Here is a 20,738-nt window from a genome sequence, read left to right on the forward strand (position 1 = left end):
GTGCCAGGCATTTAAAAAAAAACTGGACCTGTAACTTCAGTTATAGGGAACTCTCAGTGAAGAATTTAATCTACCAATGTAGGCTAGTACCTTCTCTGTAATTCAGAGACCCTAGGGAGCTGCCTGAGTCATAGAGACGTTAGGTGACTTGCCTGGAGTCACAGAGCCAGTGTGTCTAAGAGTTGAACCAGAGTTGAACCTACGTCTAACTCCCTAATTCTGTGGGTGGCTCTCTGTCCACAGGACCACACTGCTAGGCATAAAAAGACAAAAATAGTCCTTGACTTTAAGGAGGCTACATTCATGAGGTTCAGATTGTTTAGTATATGAAAAAACAAAAACAAAACACAAGACAGTTTGGGTTGGGTTGGACTTGCATCTAGATGGAGCAGAAAGACTCTCAAGTAAGAGGCAGTGGTTTAGCTGAGTTTTGAAGGAAGACAGGGATTAGATTGTTTTGTTTTGATTTTTTGGTTTTTTGTGAGCCAATTGGGGTTAAGTGATTTGCCCCGGGTCACACAGTCAGTAAGTGTTAAGTGTCTGAGGCCAGATTTGAACTCAGGTACTCCTGACTCCAGGGCTGGTGCTCTATCAATTTTGTTTGTTTGTTTTTTTTGTTTTGTTTTTTTAGGGATTAGATTCTAAGAGATGAGGAGGGGGTACATTCTAGGCATAAGGGGACAGCCTGTGCAAAGGTATGAATATTGTAGATTGCTGTGGTACAGCAAGTAGGCAAATCTGACTGTCCTATATAGCGTGTGAAGGGAAGTAACAGGTAATGTCTGGAAAGGTTGGTGGGAGCCAGACTGGGAAGAATTTTATTTATTTTTTTGTTTGTTTTTTGTTTTTGTTTTTGTTTGTTTTTTGTGGGGCAATTGGGGTTAAGTGACTTGCCCAGGGTCACACAGCTAGTAAGTGTTAAGTGTCTGAGGCCGGATTTGAACTCAGGTCCTCCTGAATCCAGGGCCGGTGCTCTATCCACTGTGCCACCTACCTGCCCCTGAGTTTTATTTATTTTTAAATTTTCTCTCCTTTTTATCATTCATTTAATAAATATCAGCAAACACAAGCATTTTACTTATTCAAACTAAAACAGAAGAAGATTGAATAAGGGACTTCTTTTAGGTAATTTTGCTTTTTCTACATTTATTTTTTTTAAGATGAAAAGCCTTTATTATTTTGGTACTGAAAAAAATATTATATTACCATAGATAACAATGGTTTCTTTTCCTGATTTCTAGAGACTGTTAAATAATTAAAAGTAATGGCAAACTCACAGAAGATTCTTTATTTTAATACTATCCAATGATTAAATCATGTAGGCAAAATCAAATTAATAAATATTTACTGGGGCAGCTAGGTACCTCCGTGGATAAAGCACCGGTCCTGGATTCAGGAGGACCTGAGTTCAAATCCAGCCTCAGACACTTGACACTTAGCTTTGTGACCCTGGGCAAGTCACTTAACCCTCATTGACCCACCAAAAAAAAAAAATTTACTAAGCTCCTAATATATTCCCAGCATAGCTATTTAGTTCCCCCAAAAGTTTACAGTCTAAGGGAGAAACATATCTACATTTAATTTAACCCTGTATTAATAAAGCTGTCCTGCTTGTCTGTCTCTGTTCAAACCTTAAAATGTTAGCTCTTTGAGTGGTGGCAAAGAATTAGAAATTGAGGGGATGACTATCAATTGGAGAATGGATGAACAAGTTGTGACTGTGATGGAATACTATTGTGCTATAAGAAAAGAGGAGTATGGTTTCAGAAAAACCTAGGAAAACTTATATAAACTGATGCAAAGTGAAGTGAGCAGAACCAGGAGAACCTTGTACACAGTAATAGCAATATTGTAACAATAATCAACTGTGAACGACTTAGTATCTCTTATCAATGCAGTGATCCACCTCCAAAGGACTAATGATGAAAAATGTTATCCACCTCCAGAGAGAGAACTGATAGGCTTAGAGTGCAGATTGAAGCATATTTTTTTTCACTTTCTTTATTTTTCTTGCCTTTTGGTTTTTTTTTAGTAATGCGGCTAATATAGACATATGTTTTGCATGATTTCACATGTATAATTGATATCACATTTCATGCTTTCTCAATGGGTGAGGAGGAGAGAATTTGGATTTCAAATTTTTAAAAAAGAATATTGAATATATATATATATATATATTTTTTTTTAAAGAAAAAGACCTTTAAATTACAGAGACAAAACCTGGATTAGTTCCTAGAAGTAAGAGGTAATAGGGAGTCAAGTGTTACTGTTTGAACAAAGAATAACACAGTGAGACCCGTGCTTTAGGAATGTCATATTGGTGCTCGCTTCAGCAGCACATATACTAAAAAATTGGAATGATACAGAGAAGATTAGCATGGCCCCTGCACAAGGATGACATGCAAATTCATGAAGGAATGTCACATTGGCAGTCCTGGGGATTTATAACCCTGTTTCATGGGTTTATTTATGAATATTTCATGGGTATCAGAACAACACAACACTGTCCATATGTTATCTTTTGCTCTTATTAAATGACTGGCCCAATAATATCCTTTAAATGATATCTTTAATGCTACTTTGTGGCACTTACTATGTGATCCTGGGCAAGTTACTTGGCATCTGCCTGCCTCAGTTCCCTCAGCTGTAAAACGGTGATGATAATAGCACCCATCTCCCAGGATTGCCATGATGACCAAATGAGATAATATTTATAAAGCACTTTGCACAGTGTCTGGCATAAGAAGGAGCTTGATCAATGCTTGTTCCCTTTCTCCTTCCCCCTATAAGTGATCACTGGTTTTTGGTGGGCAATGAGGGTTAAGTGACTTGCCCAAGGTCACACAGCTAGTAAGTGTCAAGTGCCTGAGGCCAGCTTTGAACTCAGGTCCTCTTGAATCTAGGGCCGGTGCTTTATTCACTGCGCCACCTAGCTGCCCTCCCTAAGTGATCACTGCTGATAAGCTACAACCTGTCCTTGTCATAGTTCTTTCCCTTCCATGCCCTCTTGGAGGCTGTGATATTTCACGATTTGGTGTCAAATAGTATTGCCAATAGACTTCTGTCAGGGTCAGGGAAGCAGTTTGAGATCATGGAAAACAATGAACAATTTTCTAAATATGTATTTCTAGACTAAGAGAAAGGAAAATTGAAGCATTTGTCTGCCACCTACTGTCAATAGGGGGCAACTGTAACTTTCCATTCTTGACATGGGATCATAGATTACAAGAATTTCATTGCGCATTAATCAGGGTTGCAAGAGACCTTTGAGACTATCTAATACAACCCTACCATTTTGTAAATGAAGAAACACTAGAAGAATTCACTTTCTCAAGTACAGGAAAATGCTTTCTCAGTCTTCCCCTCATCCCTTCTCTCTTCTTCAGTTCTGTTATTGTCTAAATGGGGTGTGGGATGGGCAGCTGAGACAGCTATGTCCCTCTTCAGGAAGATTGATGGAATTGAAGTGATCTCTGGGCCAATCCCACCCCAACCCATGATCATAGAATTTAAGGCTGGGGGGAATCTTTAAGGTCATTTAGTCTTTTTTTTTTTTAAGTGAGGCAATTGGGGTTAAGTGACTTGCCCAGAGTCACACAGCTATTAAGTGTTAAGTGTCTGAGGCAGGATTTGAACTCAGGTACTCCTGACTCCAGGGCCGGTGCTCTATCCACTGCGCCACCTAGCTGCCCCATTTAGTCTTATTTCACAAACACAAAGGTTATATAACTTGTCCAAGGTCACTTAGGTAGATAGGATGGGATTTGAACTCTGGTCTCAGCCTTCTGATTTTTCTTTCTTTCTTTCCTTCTTTCTTTCCTTCTTTCTTTCTTTCTTTCTTTCTTTCTTTCTTTCTTTCTTTCTTTCTTTCTTTCTTTCTTTCTTTCTTTCTTTCTTTCTTCCTTCCTTCCTTCCTTCCTTCCTTCCTTCCTTCCTTCCTTCCTTCCTTCCTTCCTTCCTTCCTTCCTTTCTTTCTTTCTTTCTTTCTTTCTTTCTTTCTTTCTTTCTTTCTTTCTTTCTTTCTTTCTATTTTTGGTAAGGCAATTGGGGTTAAGTGACTTACCCACGGTCACACAACTAGTAAGTGTCAAGTGTCTGAAGTGGTATTTGAACTCAGGTCCTGAATCCAGAGCCAGTGTTCTATCCACTGCACCACCCAGCTGCCCCCAGTCTTCTAATTTTAAAGACAGCTTTTTTGCCTCATAGCACATGACCTCCTGCTTGCCCAAAACCCACTGGAAATCTCAAAAATAATATTGCGATTTAAACAGCCATTGGATATTCCACAACCTGAGAACAATAAGCACAGAGATGATTAAAAACTATAACCCAGGAGACATGATGTTACATACTCATCTCATAGAATCTTAGGATTTAAAGCTGGGAGGGGCCTTAGGACAAAGAATGTCAGAGCTCCAGAGAGCATAGAATGCAAGGGTTGGAAGGGATCTGAGGGTTTCTCCAGTCCCATCTGTTCATTTTAATAGAAGAGGTAACTGAGGCCTAGAGGAAGGGAAACAACTTATCCAAGGTCACTATGCAGGTAATCCACAGCAGGGTTGGGATTTGAATCCAGCTCCTTGGATCCCAAATCCGGGGCTCTCTTCCCCCAACCAGCAGCCTTTTCTCATCATTCATTCTGCCTTTCTATGAAATTGCTCTGACTCTCTTTGTTAGTGAATATAAAATGGGTCAGACTAATTGAGTACATTAGCCCGGCTCTATTGCAGCCTGAATTCTGGACTGGTGTTCACAGTGGGCCACATTTCACTGGGACTACCTCCCCTGTCCCTCCCCCCAGGTCCCACAAGGAGGAGACTCAAGCTTCCTGCCTTCCAGGCTGGTGCTGCTTCCTCTCCACCGGGCCACCTCTGCCTTTGGACCCAGGTGGGGCCGACAAAGGGTAGCCCAACTACATTGCCAAGCCTGAGTCACTAGGCCTCATTCCAGGACTGGTTAAATCACCTAGACTGGGGTGGCTCGGCTCATTTTTCTGTGTGATCAAAAGGTGGATCCTGGCCTCCCTAAGAGACTAAAGGACTGGGGCAGCTAGGTGGCACAGTGGATAGAGCACCGGCCCTGGAGTCAGGAGTACCTGAGTTCAAATCCAGCCTCAGACACTTGACACTTACTAGCTGTGTGACCCTGGGAAAGTCACTTAACCCCAATTGCCTCACTAAAAAAAAAAAAAAGAGACTAAGGGACTGCAGTTGCTGGGACTATCGCAAAGGCCTCCCAACTGACCTCCCTGGGTTGAGTCTCTCCTTTCACAACTTCATCCTCTATACAACCGTCTGATTAATATTCCCAAAGCACACTCACCTGTTTAGTGTTTAAACAATCTGACTGTGACCTATTTCCCAGGCTGATTGCACACTTCCCCCAAACCGGCCTCCTTGCTCTTCCCCATACACAACATTCCATCCCTTGCCTCCCTGTAGCTTTGTTGCTTTGGCCTGAAACATTCTCTCTCCTCCCCTCCACATGTGGGAATCCACAGCTCCCTTCAAAGATCAGCCCAAGTGCCATCTCCTTGAAGAGGTTTTTTTTACTCCCCTAGCTGTTAATAAATATTTCCTGCCTTCTCCCTCCCCCCAAAACAGCAGAAACAACAACAACAACAACGACAACAATGATGATGACAACAAAACCACTGTGTACTTATTTTGAATCGTTCTTGAATGGACTCATCTGTGAATTGGTTATATCCCAGACTGGCTCATGATCCAGTCTCCGTACCTTTGCCCAGGAAATTCCCCATACCTGAGATGCATTCTTTCCTCATCTCTGCCTTTTGGAACACCCAGCTAATGAAAGCACAGCTTTGAAAGGAGGGCTCTTTTGTTTCCCTTAAATTAGTAAATAATAAAAATTAGTAATAATAGCCAACATAGCCAGGCCCTTGTGCTAAGCACTTCATAACCATTATCTCAGTTGATCCTTCTAAAAATCCTGCAAGCTAGATGTTATTATTTTTATTTATTTATTTTTTGAAGTGAGGCAATTGGGGTTAAGTGATTTGCCCAGAGTCACACAGCTAGTAAGTGTTAAGTGTCTGAGGCCGGATTTGAACTCAGGTACTCCTGACTCCAGGGCCGGTGCTCTATCCACTGCGCCACCTACCTGCTCCCTAGATGTTACTTTTAATCCACATTTTACAGGTGAAGAAACTGAGGCAAACAAATTCATAGTGTTCTCTCCCTCTTGAAATTACATTTTATAAGTCCATATCTAGAGAGGCAGAATGATATAGTGAGCAGGCCTCAGAGAGAGGCCCATGGCCACTGGTATCAAACTCAAATAGAAATGGGGGCCACAAAACCCTACATTCCTGCTGCATAGTGATTTAAAAACCATGTATTAGGGGGCAGCTAGGTGGCACAGTGGATAGATCACCAGCCCTGGATTCAGGAGTACCTGAGTTCAAATCCGGCCTCAGACTTAACACTTATTATCTGTGTGACCCTGGGCAAGTCACTTAACCCCAATTGCCTCACTAAAAAACAAAAAACAAACAAACAAAAAACCCATGTATTAACAACATCTATGGACAATTACATTTTAATCCGGTTGGGACTGGGCTTAGCTGTGTTTGACACCTCTGTCCTAGGTAGCTCAGCTCTCTTCAGAATCTATCTATCTATCCACTATCTAAATCTATTCCTATACCTATGCCTATAGATACAAATGTTTTATATATATATATATAAATATATATATAACATACAACACACACATATATATACACACATATAAATAAACAGATAAATGGATAAATAAGTAAATAAATGGTTGAATAATTAAATAAATAAATACACACAGAGATTGGATGCTTGGCAGTTTAGTTGGAGAGAGGTCCCCACTGACTGAGATTATCTATCTATCTATCTATCTATCTATCTATCTATCTATCTATCTATCTATCTATCTATCTATCTATCTATCCATCCATCCATCCATCCATCCATCTAATCTATAGCTGTATCTAGCTATCTATTGCAGAGCAAAAACCAATCTGCCTTGGTAGATGGAGTTTCCTCCCTGGGACCTCCTTACAGTGATAAATCTTACACTTTGTATTCCTAAAGTATATTCTAACCTCCCTGAAGGCACAGATTACCTGCTTTTTATCTTTGTAATTGTAGTACCTATCACAGTGTCTTACAGTTAGGTAACTAATAAATATGTGTCGCTGAATCGAATTGAATTGGGCTCAGGAAAGTGTTAAAGTCAGTGAAATTTGTGTTTGATGTTCTTTCAGAAAGCTTATACCAAATACTCCAAACTATATTGACTAGAGCCACTGAGGCACCTGTTTTTATCAATTGGCCGATCACCATTTATTAAGAACCTACTATTACTCTACTGTTTGATAAACCCAAAGACTCCAGCTTTTGGGATAAGAATTCACTATTTGACAAAAATTGCTGGGAAAACTGGAAAATAGTATAGCATAAATTAGGCATAGACCAACATCTTCACAATACACCAAAGTAAAGTCAAAATGGGTACAAGATCTAGACATAAAGGGTGATACCACAGGCTAATTAGAAAAGGAAGTAATAGTTTACTTGTCAGATCTATGGAAGAGGGAAGAATTTATGATCAAAGATGAGATAGAGAATATTACAAAATGCAGAATGGATTATTTTGACTGCATTAAATTAAAAAGTCTTTGCACAAACAAAACCAATGCAAACAACATTAGAAGGAAAGCAGAAAGCTGGGAAATAATTTTTACAGACAGTGTTTCTGATAAAGGCCTCATATCTAAAATATATAGAGAACTGAATCAAATATATAAGAATACAAGTCATTCCCCAATTGAGAAATGGTCAAAGGATATTGTCATGGGGCGCAGAGCACCCCAGAATTTCTCTGGGGCACACCGAGGAATCTTCTCCTTGAGAAACTAAACCAGAGGACAGATAACACCTAGAGGAACCAAATTGGACTGAGCTAGCTTGGGATTCCTACCCTTCATTCTGGTCTCCCTTACCCTGGGGAGATAAGTTTGGGTGTGGCTGCGGCCTTTGTGTCCTGAAGAGGGATCCGTAGCCACCCCTCACCCAATTCCTCTAGTCACTACTAGTGGGGGATGGTCTTCCACTCCTCACCCAATTCCCCCAGCTACCACCAGTGGGGGATGGTCCACCTTCATTAAAGGAACTTTCCACAGGCAGATGGTCCACCCCCATCAGGCCTCTATAAAAGTACCTTCCAGTCTCCTGTTCGAGGAGATTTGGTACCTCTGAGCCATGTGCTTTATGCCAAATCTCCCCATGAAAAGTCCAAGGATTTCTTTCATGGTTTCCCTCCCCCCACCCTTCCCTTCCCTTGCTCCTAAATAAACTATCACCTTATTCTAACTACGTTTTGTGTGCAAGAGGGTGTAATTCTTTAAAGAGGAATTCCCAAGAACCCCAACCCCAACCCGTACCCCATTTTCCCACCATATCAATATGAACAGGCAGTTTTGAGATGATGAAATTAAAGCTATCTACAGCCATATGAAAAAATGTTCTCAATCACTACTGATTAGAGAAATGCAAATTTAAACTACTCTGAGATACCACTTCACACCTTTCAGATTGACTAATATGACAAAAAAGGAAAATGATAAATGTTGGAGAAGATGTGAAAAAACTGGAACACTAATGCACTGTCATTGGAACTGTGAACTGATCCAACCATTCTGGAGAGCAATTTGGAACCATGCCCCAAAGGCTATAAAACTGCATACCCTTTGACCCAGCAATATCACGACTAGGTCTATATTCCAAAGAGATTATAAAAAAAGGAAAAGGACCCACATGTACAAAAATATTTATAGCTGCTCTTTTTGTGGTAGCAAAGAATTGGAAATTGAGGGGATGCCCATCAATTGGGGAATGGCTAAACAAGTTGTGGTATATGAATGTAATAGAATACTATTGTGCTATAAGAAATGATAAACAGATGGATTTCAGAAAAACCTGGATTTACATGAATTAATATTGAGTGAAATGAGCAGAACCAAGAGAACATTGTACACAGTATCAACAACATTGTGTGACGATCAGCTGTGATAGATTTAACTTTTCTCAGCAATACAATGATCCAATACAATGCCAAAAGACTTATGGTGGGAAATACTCTCCACATTCAGCAAAAGAACTATGGAGTCTGAATGCAGATCGAAACATACTATTTTCACTTTTGTTGTTTCTTTTTTATTGTTCTTATTTATTCTTTCTTGTGTTTTTTTCCCCTTTTGTTCTGATTCTCCTCTTACAACATGATTAATGTGGAAAATTTTTTTTAAAGAATATTGCAGTTGGAAAAAAAAGAACCTGCTATTACTCTACTATTAAGTACTCTGCTAAACTCTAGGGGATACAAAAAGAAGCAAAAGTCAATCAGTGGGGGGCAGCTAGGTGGCGCAGTGGATAAAGCACTGGCCCTGGATTCAGGAGGACCACAGTTCAAAATCTAGCCTCAGACACTTGACACTTACTAGCTGTGTGACCCTAGGCAAGTCACTTAACTCTCCTTGCCCCGCAAAAACAAAAACAAAAAGTCAGTCAGTGTCCTCAGGGAATTTACAATCTAATATCCCTAGGACAGCTTAACCTTAACCCTTTTATGTCTTGGACTCTTTTGGCAGTCTTGTGAAGCCTATTTTTAAATGCAAAAGATAAAATGCATGGGATTACAAAGGGAACCAATTATATTGAAATATACTTATCAAAAACATTTTTAAATGAGTTCACCGACCCTAGGATAAGAACCCTAGCCCTAAGGCTTTCCACGATTCCAAGTTGTTAAAATAATAATAATTGTAGAGTACAGTAATAACAATGATTATTTTATCTTTCAATTGTACAGTGCTTTAGTTCTTCGTGCTTCTGTATCTATTATTTCATCTCATTAATCTTCACAAACAACTCTATCTGGTAGAGGGCAAGGGTCATTAGCTCCATTTTTTTTTTTTGGCAAGGCAGTGAGGGTTAAGTGACTTGCCCAGGGTCACACAGCTAGTGTCAAGTGTCTGAGGCTGGATTTGAACTCAGGTCCTCCTGAATCCAGGGCCAGGGCTTTATCCACTGTGCCACCTAGCTGCCCTGCTCCATTTTTTCAAAGGAAAAAAATTGAGGTGAAGGGACATGAAATGAGATCTGCCCAAGGTCACATAGCTAGGTAGGAGCAGAGCTGGGACTACAACCCACCTCTCCCCATTCTTTTTTTTTTTTTTTTTTTTGGTGAGGCAATTGGGGTTAAGTGACTTGCCCAGGGTTACACAGCTAGTAAGTGTTAAGTGTCTGAGGCCAGATTTGAACTCAGGTCCTCCTAACTCCAGGGCTGGTGCCCTATCCACTGTGCCACCTAGCTGCCCCTACCTCTCCCCATTCTTAGCCCATGCTGCCCTCAGGGATTCAGGGTGCCATTCACATTCTCTCCCATCTAGGTCAATGCCTTTCCTTCCCAGACTTCAGCACACCTGAGTGTACTCAGCCTTTGTCTTAATTACAAAGGTGCTCTAATTAAAGTATTTTCTTTAATTACAGAGGAGACTCTTTGCTGCCAAGATGACTTTCCAAAGTGTGTTTACTCCTGAAAACAACTCTTAGCTATACCCCACCATCCCAAATGGAATATGCCCCAAACCAAACTCATCATCTTTCCTCCCAGCCCAGTCTCCCTTTTTGTATTTTACTCATTTTTGTCATAGCACTTCCCCCCACCCCCAATCTTCTCGGTCACTCAGGCTTGAAAAAATTGTATCACCCTTGACCCCTCCCTAGCCTTTATCCCTCAAGCAGTCATCAAGTCCTATGGGTTCTTCCTCTTCATTGTTTCTGGAAACTGTCCCTTCTTCTGAAGTGTCATGGCTGTCATTCCCTCACACCTGTATTTCTTCAGTGGTCTTCTAACTGATCTCCCTGCCTCCTGTCTTATCTCCCTGAAATACTGTTCATCCTCTGTCACTTCTTGGATCAAGTCTAAGCTCTTATGCTTGGCTTTCAAGGCCCTCTACAGCCTAAGCCTCCATCAGTACTCCATCCTTAACTCTTTTTTTTTTTAAGTAATAAACATTTTTATTTATAGTTTTGAGTTCCAATTTTTATCCCCCCTTCCTTCCCTCCCCTCCCCTCTCCTTGAGGAAGTAAGCAATCAGGTATGGTTTATACATGTATGATTATGTAAAACAAGACCATCTTTATCATTTTGTACAAGAAAACTTGAATAAAAAAAATGAAAGAAAATGAAAAACAGCATGCTTCAGTCTGCATTCCATCAATATCACTTCTTTCTTTGGAGGTGGATAGTATGTTTCATTGATAGTCCTTTGGATCATTGTATTGCTGAGAATAGTTGTCATTCCCAGTTCTTCATCAAACAATGTTGCTGTCACTGTGCACAACCTTCTCTTGGTTCTGCTCACTTCACTATACATCAATTCATACATGTCTTTCTAAGTCTTTCTGAAATCATCCTGCTTGTCATTTCTTATAGCACAATAATATTCTATCACCATCATAAACCACAGCTTGTTCAACCATTCCCCAATTGATGAACATCCCTTTGATTTCCAATTCTTAGCCACCACAAAGAGAGCTGCTATAAATATTTTTGTACAAATAGGTCTTTTTTCTCTTTTGGGGGATAATCCTTAACTTCTACCAGAATTCTCTGTATGAACAATTCCCATTTCTTCTCCTCATTTCCCTCTTTTCACTAAGCATACATACCATGCTTATTTCTACTTCTAGGTCTCTGCTCCTTCATTCCTCACACATCCCTTGCCTAAAATGTTCTCCTCTACTCCCTACCCATCCCTAACCTCCCTATCCATCAATATCTCTCCCCAGTTCTACCTCTTCCTTGAAATGTTTACTGATAAAGCCAACTAACACTTATGATTTGATTGGAGTCACCTGCACACTCTAATGGAAAGATGATGAATTTGGAGCCAGAAACAGAACTGTGCTCTGACCTACCCTGTCTGTGTGACCTTCATCAAGTCACTCTTCCTGTGTAGGCCTCAATTTTGTTCTCTGTAAAAGGAAGGCATCTGATGGTTGATGTAAGGTTCCTTACACTCCAAATCCTGTGACTGCTGCGCCTGACAACTGAGCACTCATGGTGTTGACTGTTTATTTTGTCACCCAATGTCTTCAATTTAGCCCTTGATTGTTGTTAGTCACCCTTGCATTCTTCTTCTTTTTTTTTTTGGTTGCAGGGCAATGAGGGTTAAGTGACTTGCCCATGGTCACACAGCTAGTAAGCATCAAGTGTCTGAGGCTGGATTTGAACTCAGGTCCTCCTGAATCCAGGGCCGGTGCTTTTTCCACTGTGCCATCTAGCTGTCCCCCCCCCTTGCATTCTTACAATTTTTTTTAGGTGCAATAATAGTCTGATCTCCCCAACAAGACAGTAGTGTAGATCAGTTCAATTCAAGTTAGCCAAGTCTATGTACTCAGAAAAACATGCAACATGACTTACTCTCCTGTCTTCCCCAGCAAATTGACCCAATATATCCCCCCTCCTCTCTCTCTCTCCCTCTTTCTCTCTCTCTGTTCTTCCTTCCTCCATCCTGGCTTCCTTTCTCTTCTCTCTTCCTCCCTCCATTTTTCTGTCTCTGTCTCTGTCTGTCTCTCTCTCTGGCTCTCTGTCATCTTGGTATATATTCTGTCACTCTGTTTCTGTCTCTCTCTGTCTCTCTCTCCATGAGTCCTTTGGAATTGTCTTGGATCATTGTATCGCTTACAATGTTGCTGTTACTGTGTACAATGTTCTCCTAGTTCTGCTCATTTCACAGTATATACCCTTTTGGTTTGCAAAGTGCTTTGCGAACATTATCTCCTAACAACCCTGGAAGGTAAGTGCTACCATTTCATAGATGAGGAAATTGAGGCAGACAGGGGTTAAGTGACACAGCCAGGGCCACCCAGCCAGGAAGTATTTGAAGCCATATTTGAACTCAGAACAGTGCTCTATCCCCTGTTCTAAATAAGCTTCCTCAAAATATATTGAATTATAGATCACATTGAGTACAGTGACTAGAAATTAAAAAAAAAAAAAGCAAGCAAACCAAATTCCTGGGTCCCAGGTTAATAATCCCTAAAGCACCAGGAAATTTCTAGGGTCTCCTCTAGCTCCATGGTTCTAGATTCTTCCAGGCCCTCACTCTCTCCAGAAGTGCTGCTTCCCAGAGGCCCTGGCCTCAGAACCTGAAGTTAACATTTGGGGGCATTCTGGTGGTTCTGAATGTGAGCAGACTTCTTGTCCCTCCTTGCCCCTCCCCACACCCTCTGATCCCAACAGAAGCTTCAGTCGGGATGCTTGGGTCTTGGCAAGGCCCCAAATGTAGCCCTGTGCAGCATGCCCTGCGTGGCCACCTCCCCCCCCCCCCCCATGCCAGCAAAGGCTGGAGGATCTGATTACATTCCTGGGCCAGCCTCAGCCAGGCGACCCTTCACCACTGACAAACCTAGGGTCTAAAAATAAAAGCCTGGAGTCAGGGTGAAGATAGTACTGGCTGCAAAAATGGAAGGAATGAGAATAAGCCCTGCTGGGTGCAGGATGGTTGCAGGGAGGTGGAAGGGCTGAGGCTGCTCCCTCTGGCTGGAGATATGGGGGGTGGTGGGGTTGGAGAGTTTCATCTGTGGCCCACTCTCCCCTGGGCTTTTGCTGAGTGGGTGGGAGAGTGAGCAGGCAGGGAGGGAAGTCATGTCCATTTATCATGTTCCTACTGTGTGACTCACACTCTTCTAGGGGTCGTGGGGGAGGCCAGAAGGAAATAAAAGAGACTGAAGGAGAGAGCGAGCTAGGGACACAAAAGAAGGAAGGGAGGGCCTTCTCTGCAGAGGAGCCAGACTGGGTGGGGGAACATTCAGATGGTGTGCTGGATAGCTTGGTTGAACTACTTTCCCTTTTTTGTTTTTTCTTAAAATGAACTCTGGGAAAGGGAACAGGGGATGCACTTGGAAATGAAGGTGATTTCTTTTTTAAAAGCAAAGATATCAATAAAAATCAGTAGAAATATAAAAAGTAGAAAAGGTAGGAGAAAGGAAGAGGGAAGAAGAAAAGGAGGAAAAGAAGAGATGTAGGGAAGAAGAGGAGAGGAGTGTAAGAGCGGAAAAGGAGGGGGCAGTTAGGTGGCACAGTGGATAAAGCACTGGCCCTGGATTCAGGAGGACCTGAGTTCAAATCCAGCCTTAGACACTTTTTTTTTCCTGATAAAAGTATTTTTTTTCCAGTTACATGTAAAGATAGTTCTCAACATTTGTTTATACAAGCTTCCCAATTTCAGATTTTTCTCCCTCCCTCCCCTCCCTCCCCACTCCCTTAGACAGCAGGTAATCTGATATAGGAGATATATATATATATATATATATATATATATATATATATATATATAATAACATTAAACATATTTCTGCATTAGTCATGTTATAAGAGAAAAATTAGAGCAATGAGGGAAAACCTCAAAATAGAAAAACAACAGCACCAAAAACAAAAGAAATAGTATGGTTCATTCAGCATCCATACTCCACAGTTCTTTTTTTTTGCCCTGGATTTGGAGATCCTCTTCCATCATGAGTCCCCTGGAACTCTTCTGTACCATTGCATTGGTGAGAAAAATCTAGTCCATCACAGTAGATCAACACACAATGTTGATGATACTGTGTACAATGTTCTGGTTCTGCTCATCTCACTCATCATGAGCTGATGCTCATGCAAGACCCTCCAGGTTTCTCTGAACTCTTCCTGCTCATCATTTCTTACAGCACAATAGTATTCCATTACATTCATATACCACAATTTGTCCAGCCATTCCCCAGTTGATGGGCATCCCCTCAACTTCCAATTCCTTGCCACCGCATAAAAAGCAGCTGTAAATATTTTTGTACATGTGGGTCCTTTTCCCTTTTCCATGATCTCCTTGGGGAAAAGACCCCAAAGTGGTATTGCTGGGTCAAAGGGTATGCACAGCTTTATAGCCCTTTGGGCATAATTCCAAATTGCTCTCCAGAATGGTTGGATCAGTTCACAGCTCCACCAACAATGCATTACTGTTCCAATTTTTCCACAGCTTCTCCAACATTTATTATTTTCCTCTTTTTGTCATTTTAGGCAATCTGATAGGTGTCAGGTGGCACTTCAGAGTTGTTTTAATTTGCATCTCTCTAGTCAATAGTGATTTAGAGCATTTTTTCATGTGGGAATAGATATCTTTGATTTCTTCATCAGAAAACTGCCTGTTCATATCCTTTGACCATTTCTCAATTGGGGAATGACTTTGATTCTTATAAATTTGATTTAGTTCCCTATATATTTTAGAAATGAGGCCTTTATCAGAAGTACTGGCCATAAAAATTGTTTCCCAGATTTCTGCCTCCCTTCTAATTTTGGATGCATTGCTTCTGTTTGTAGAAAACCTTTTTAATTTAATGTAATCAAAATCATCCATTTTGAATTTCATAATATTCTTTATCTCTTGTTTGGTCATAAACTGTTCTCCTTTCCAAAGATCTGAAAGGTAGACTATTCCTTCCTCTCCTAATTTACCTATGGTATTACCTCTTATGTCTAAATCATGTATCCATTTTGACCTTATTTTAGTATAAGGTGTAAGATGTTGGTCTATGCCTAATTTCTGTCATACTATCTTCCAGTTTTCCCAGCTTGTTAGCTTTAGCAATCAGAGAAGAAAAAGGAATTAAAGGAATTAGAATAGGCATGGGGTTTTGAGACATCCAGGGTCCTACAGCCTTAGACACTTGATACTTACTAGCTGTAGGACCCTGGGCAAGTCACTTAACCCTCATTGCTGCACCCCCCCCAAAAAAAAAACAAAGAGGAGAAAGGAGACAAGAAGGGAGGGATGTTCTAAACAAATATTATAAACTTATATGATATAATAAAATTATGTATTATAATTTTATATTGTTTATACATAAATTTTATACTAAAGAATTATTATACACTTATATTATATGTGTGTGTGTTCAGAGGAGTGAGAGATCAGAGGTGACACAGCGTAGCTAACCTCATACTAGATCTAAAGGTTTAAAGTCTTGTCTCTGCTATTTAGTAGTTACATAGATCTTCAAGGCACCTTTCTAATTTTCAGTTTCCTTGTCCCTTCCCAGGGTTACTGTGTGGATCAAAAGAGAAAATGAATGTAAATCACTCTGTAAAATTTTAAATGATAAATAAATGTGAGATATTATTATTGTTGTTGTTGTTTCTACTGAGGATGACTATGGACAATTTTGTGAAGGGATGATGTGGCATATAAGCTTGAACTCATCAAGGATGAATAGGATTCAAAAGCTGGACATGGAAAAAAAGGTATTACACAAAGAAGGCATGGTGTGGATAAAGAGCAGGAGGTGGGAAATATAGAGCTGTTCTGGGAAGTTTTCCAAGAACAAGATATGTGAAGGACATCAGTGTAAGATAAAGCAGGAAAGATTGTTTGAAGTAGGTTGTGAAGGACATTGAATGATTGACTGAGGAGGTTCAATTGCCAACTAGCTGTGTAACCTTGGACAGGTCCCTTAAATCATAGAATCTTAAAGTTGGGAGTCATCAGCCTTAATACAACAACCACATTCTAAAACTTTGAAATTCCTCCTCTGGCCACAATTCTCTTATCCTTCCATCTCTACCTGTGCCTTACTTCTCTTAAAACAGAAGTTTTTAACCTCTGTGTGTGTGTGTGTGTGTGTGTGTTATAGACCTTTTTAACAATCTAGTGAAACCTATTGAAGTCAGTTCAGTCGATAAGAGTGCTGGTCCTGGAGTCAAGAAGACTTAAGTTCAAATCTTGTGTCAGATCTTTACTAGTTGTGTGAACCTGAGTAAGTCATAATCTCTGTTTACCTCAGGTTTCTTATCTGTAATATAGTGACATTAATAGCACTACCTCCCAGGATTGAGGTGAGGATCACCGGAGATAATATCTGCAAAATGCTTTATACTTTGAACCTTAAAGTACTGTATAGAAATGCTAGCTTATTATTATAGATTTCTCAGAATAATGCTTATTGCCTACATTCATAATGGAAAGAAATGCTAAATTCCAATTAGAGGTTAGTAAAGATAAATGTGGAATTTTTTTTCCTCTCCAAATTCATGGACTCATGAAATCTATCTACTAACCTTGGAAGTCTGTGGACCCCAGGTTAAAAGCCTCCTTCTTAGTCCATACCCCAACCTCTCCATCCTAACACAGCCTCCCCTCCTCAGCCAGTCTCCCAATCTCTTACTTCACTTTTCTCTCTTCTTAATCTTGATCCTATAGTTAACCAGTTTGATTCTCCACTGCTCTTTATTCAAGAATCCTTTTGCGCCATTGTCCTATAGAGATTTACCATCCACCTTGCATCATCCGCCATTTTTGGTCCTAGATTTCTGCTCTTCAGGGCCACTGGTTGAAGTCAAACAAGTGAGCCTATTGAACTCACTACAAATTATCTCATTTCACCTAGGCTCTCCATGCTGCACAACAATCCTTTTATTCTTCCCTAGCTGATTCATGATTGTGTTCCACACAATGTCTGCTCCAAGGCTTTTCTCTCTTCAAGTTATCTATATGACCCTCCCCCCTTATCAGCAGAGGATCTCACCCCCTACTTTACTGAGAAAATAACGTTCCAACATTAGTTAGCATGTAAGGTCCTTGTGAGTAGGGAGTTTTCATTCTTTGTATTTGTAACTCCAGAATTCAGTACAATGATTGGCATGGAGCAGGAATTTAATAAATACTTTGTTTATCCATTGAAAATAGAGGTCATCAGGGCAGCTAGGTAGCTCAGTGGATAAAGCACTGGCCCTGGATTCAGGAGGACCTGAGTTCAAATCGGCCTCAGACACTTGACACTTACTAGTTCTGTGACCTTGAGCAAGTCACTTAACCCTCATTGCCCCACCAAAAAAAAAAAGAAAGAAAAAGAAAGAAAATAGAGGTCATATATCCTGAACAACAATAAATCCATAGAGAGCTCTCTCTCTTCCCTCCTTTTCTACACTTCAAAAGACCTTAACATCACTTTCCATTCTCCCTGCAGTTATTCTAGCCTCTGACAAAGATGAGGCCCCTCTCTTTGTTGAGGTCAAGCCCATGACTTTTGCTCTTGATTCTCACCCCTCCTCATCCCTTCACCAACTTGCTCTCTTAGACATATCCTCCCTTCTCTATTCTTCAATTTCTTTGATGTCTCCTGGCTCGTTCCCTACAAACATATCCAGGTCTCCACTGTTTTAAAACGAAGAAACAAAGAAACAAAACCCTTCACTTGACCCTATCATTCCCTAAAACTTTCATTCTGTGTCTTTCTTCCCTTTCACAACCAACTCCTAGAAAAAGCCACAGCCACTCATGGCTTCCACTTCCTCTTCTCCCACTCCTCATCTCTTTGTAATCCAGTTTCTAATGTCATCATTCCATTGAAACTATTCTCTTTAATTATCTCTTAATTGCTAAATCCAATAGGTTCTTCTTTATTCCAAATGTAATTCCATTTTCTCAATCAATAAAATTTTTTTCTTCTCATCTTTACATCCCTTTGTTTAAAAATACAGAAAGAAGGAAAGAAAGGAAGGAAGAAAAAGAGAAAGAGAAAACAAAATCCTTGTAATTAATATGCATCAAGCAAATTCCTCCATTGGCCATATAAAAATGTTTTCCATCACCTCTCTGTCAAGAGATGGGGATCATGTTTCATCATCGGTCCTTTAGGATCATGGGTGCTCATTGCTTGATCAGAATTCTGAAGTCTTTCAAAATCTATCATCTTTAGAATGTCATTGCTATTGTATGGATTGTTCTCGAATCTGCTCACTTGACTCTGAATCGGTTCATAGGTGTCTTCCCAGGTTTCTATATCTACATCTTTCTCAAAGTCATTCTTCTTTTTTTTTTTTTTTTTTGGTGAGGCAACTGGGGTTAAGTGACTTGCCCAGAGTCACACAGCTAGTAATTGTTAAATGTCTAAACTGGATTTGAACTCAGGTCCTCCTGACTCCAAGGCCAGTGCTCTATCCACTGTACCACCTAGCTGCCCCACAAAGTCATTATTCTTTTTAATCTCTCTGCTTCACCTGCCACTTGACCACCCTCTCCTTCAGGAGACCCTCTTCATTGTTTGCATGTCATTACTCACATCTCGTTTTCCTCCTGCCTGTCTAATTGTTCCTTCTCATACAGTTCATTATCCAACCTGTAACTGAGCATTCCCCAAGATTCTTCCCTGGACCCCCTTCTCTCCCTACACCCTCTATCAAAATTATTGTCTATGGGGCAGCTAGGTGGTGTAGTGGATAGAGCACCTGTCCTGGAGTCAGGAGGACCTGAGTTCAAATCTGGCCTCAGACACTTAACACTTACTAGCTGTGTGACCCTGGGCAAGTCACTTAACCCCAATTGCCTCACCAAAAAAAGAAAAAGAAGAAGAAGAAAAGAAAAAAAAGAATTATTGTCTGTGAAGATGACTTCTCGATCCATGCATGCAGCTCTCATATCTTTCCTGAGTTGCAGTCCACGCAGTTATCTCAGACTCAACATGTCAGGAACAGAATGCACCATCTTTACCTCTCTCCCCACCCCCCACCCCGCCCCCAGCCATTCACCCTTTCTCAAAATCTTCCTATTTCTATCATCCTTTTGGTCACCTAGGTTCACAACCTTGGATTCCCCCTTAGCTCTTCCTTCTCCTTCACTCCCCATATACAACTAGTTGCTGTATCTTACCAATTTGACCTTTACAGCATCTCTTGCCTCTGTCCCCTTACCTCCATTCCCATAGCTAATTCAGATCCTCATTCCTTCTCACATGAATTACTGCAACAGCCTCCTAATTGAATTCATGGTTTCCAGTCCCATCCCCAATCCCATTCCAGTCTATCCTCCACACCGTTGCTAAAGGGATCATCTTAAAACACTTCTGACTTTTTGTCTCTTGCTCAAGAATCTTCACTAGCTCCCGATTTACTAAGATGAGATGCAAATACATCAGTTTGAAATTTAAAGCCTTTCACAATTTAGCTCCAGCCCACCTTCCCAGGCTTATTCCACATTATTCCTCTTTCACATATTACATATTCCAGTCCAATGATCCCACTTCCTGTTCCCTGAACTCACCATTCCATCTCCTACCACCTTGTGCCTGGGAGGCCCTTTAACCTCACATCCACTTTTTAGAGTCCTTACCTTTCTTCCAAGGCTCAATTCAAATGCCCCCTCTTGCCGGAATCGCCTTCTGGTCTACCTAGTAGTTGCTCCCTCCCTCCCTCCCTCCTTCTTTCCCCAAATTATCATTAACATGTTCTAAGTAGAATGTAAATCCATTGAAGGCAGAGCCTGTTTTATTGTTTTGTCTCTCTCTCCAGTACCTAGCACAATGTCTTGCTTGTGAAGTAGATGTTTAATAAATGCTTGTTAGATTAGACTGCATCGTATTCATATCCTTTGTAGCAGGAGTTCTTAACCTGGGTTCAAGGATAGATTTCTGAGGAGAGGAAAGAGGTTCATGAACTGTGGAAACATATATCTTGATTTTCATTAATTTTGGTTTTCTTTGTAATTCTATGTATTTTATTTCATGCATTTAAAAACTATTCTGAGAAGGGATTCGTAGGCTTCAAGAGACTGCCAAAGGGGTTAAGAACCCCCTTCTCTATAACACTTCAGACTTATTCCTAATGGCCTTCAGTTTCCCACCCTGTAAAAGATGAGATCTAGCAAG

General features: G+C 40.6%; 1 non-coding gene across 1 annotated transcript; it reads left to right on the forward strand.

Annotated features, from left to right (window-relative positions):
- The first annotated feature begins 2,320 nt into the window (after nucleotides 1-2,320).
- On the forward strand, nucleotides 2,321-2,429 carry LOC122737592. Its single transcript, XR_006354415.1, has one exon. It is a non-coding gene; the product is annotated as a U6 spliceosomal RNA (small nuclear RNA).
- The last annotated feature ends 18,309 nt before the right edge of the window (nucleotides 2,430-20,738 follow it).

The sequence above is a fragment of the Dromiciops gliroides genome, chromosome 1, assembly GCF_019393635.1.
Source record: "Dromiciops gliroides isolate mDroGli1 chromosome 1, mDroGli1.pri, whole genome shotgun sequence".
Taxonomy (NCBI): domain Eukaryota; kingdom Metazoa; phylum Chordata; class Mammalia; order Microbiotheria; family Microbiotheriidae; genus Dromiciops; species Dromiciops gliroides.